General features: G+C 30.8%; 2 non-coding genes across 2 annotated transcripts; one reads left to right on the top strand and one right to left on the bottom strand.

The window, feature by feature from the left end:
- The first annotated feature begins 786 nt into the window (after positions 1-786).
- Positions 787-858, top strand: TRNAE-UUC (transfer RNA glutamic acid (anticodon UUC)). Its single transcript has one exon. It is a non-coding gene; the product is annotated as a tRNA-Glu (tRNA).
- Positions 859-1,266: 408 nt separating this feature from the next.
- On the bottom strand, positions 1,267-1,338 carry TRNAE-UUC (transfer RNA glutamic acid (anticodon UUC)). Its single transcript has one exon. It is a non-coding gene; the product is annotated as a tRNA-Glu (tRNA).
- Between the last annotated feature and the right edge of the window lie 576 nt (positions 1,339-1,914).

Genomic DNA, 1,914 nt, shown 5'->3' with positions numbered 1-1,914 from the left:
AATAATAATAATAATAATAATAATAATAATAATAATAATAATAAAACTTTTAGTTAAATGGATCTGTGGAATTCTCGGGGAAATAATCCAAAAACTTTACATTAAATAGAAAATTTGAGAAATGACGACGTCCCGACTATCACATTTTATGAGAAACACGACACAACTGCAGTCCTCATCACGAAATAAGAAACAAAAGAAATGCAGTGCGAGACGTCCTCATTAAATGCGAATCTTGACGAAAATGCAATAGTGAATTTCATATTAAGTAGGAAACAAAAAAAAATTGCCATCCTGAACTTCACCTAAGATTTAATCCTGAGCTGCCCCTAAAATGAGAAACATGACAATAAATCACTCCTTAATGGCTGTAAATATTAAAATTTGGTTTGAAGCGTTTTTGGTGATTGTTATGAAATTTGTATGAATTTTTAACTGGTTGTCACATATGTTAATTTTATGTTTTATTTTTTGTTTCCTTGTTGAGTCCAGTAATAGAAGGGGCCTCTAAACGTTGGCAAACGAAACCCTCTAGGAGTAATAGTCTATGAAATATTGTGTATATATATATGTGTGTGTGTGTGTGTGTGTTCCAGGAGACAAAAAAACTGGGAAGAGAAAACAAGTCTGGCGAGCGTCGTTTTGACAGTGAGCTCTATTAAACTTATATGAAAATTTAACACACACACACACACACACACACACACACACACATATATATATATATATATATATATATATATATATATATATATATATATATATATATTGAATATTTCGACTCAGTCCCATGTGGTCTAGTGGCTAGGATACCTGGCTTTCACCCAGGAGGCCCGGGTTCGATTCCCGGCATGGGAAGGACTTTTTCCGAAATGGACTGTACCAGTAGACTTTCGAAAAGCGACACTTAGTAATGAACGATACTGTCCATTGTTTGGGCAGGTGGCTAAAAGGCAGTTGGACCACATATATAGGTACAGGTTCCAGGGGTGGCATGCATAGTCAAGAAGAGACGAGTAATCTGAAAATTTGAATAATGACGTTTTTTGGAACAACCATCTCTAAGGAAATTGACCAGTATTTATATATATATATATATATATATATATATATATATATATATATATATACATGCCACCTGGAACCTGTACCTATATGTGGTCCAACTGCCTTTTTAGCCACCTGCCCAAACAATGGACAGTATCGTTCATTACTAAATGTCGCTTTTCGAAAGTCTACTGGTACAGTCCATTTCGGAAAAAGTCCTTCCCATGCCGGGAATCGAACCCGGGCCTCCTGGGTGAAAACCAGGTATCCTAGCCACTAGACCACATGGGACCGAGTCGAAATGTTCTATATATATATATATATATATATATATATATATATATATATATATATATATATATATTATACAAAGTTAATTTTAGACTGATCAGTTAAAGGTAGAATATGTCATGAACTATTTTCTGGAGACACTACTTGAAGGGGGAAAAGGTTTATTGTTGAACCATATATATATATATATATATATATATATATATATATATATATATATATATATATATATATGTGTGTATAAATATATATATATATGTATATATATACATACATATATATATATATATATATATATATATATATATTTATCTTTATATATATATATATATATATATATATATATTCTTTTATATATATATATATAACATCAAACACAAGGGAGAAATGAGATTTACAACCATATCGCTTTTCTTTGTGGTGTTTGATGTATAAAAATGAGGTATCAAGTGTGATCCTCTGTATATATACAGTATATATATATATATATATAGATTATGTATGTATATTAAAAATTGAATGTGTATGTTTGTACTGTTATATGCACGCCGCAAGCATGCAACTTGCCCTAAATAG

Source organism: Macrobrachium rosenbergii, chromosome 9, assembly GCF_040412425.1.
Source record: "Macrobrachium rosenbergii isolate ZJJX-2024 chromosome 9, ASM4041242v1, whole genome shotgun sequence".
In the NCBI taxonomy this organism is placed as follows: domain Eukaryota; kingdom Metazoa; phylum Arthropoda; class Malacostraca; order Decapoda; family Palaemonidae; genus Macrobrachium; species Macrobrachium rosenbergii.
This window is presented reverse-complemented; position numbering and strand designations above follow the sequence as displayed.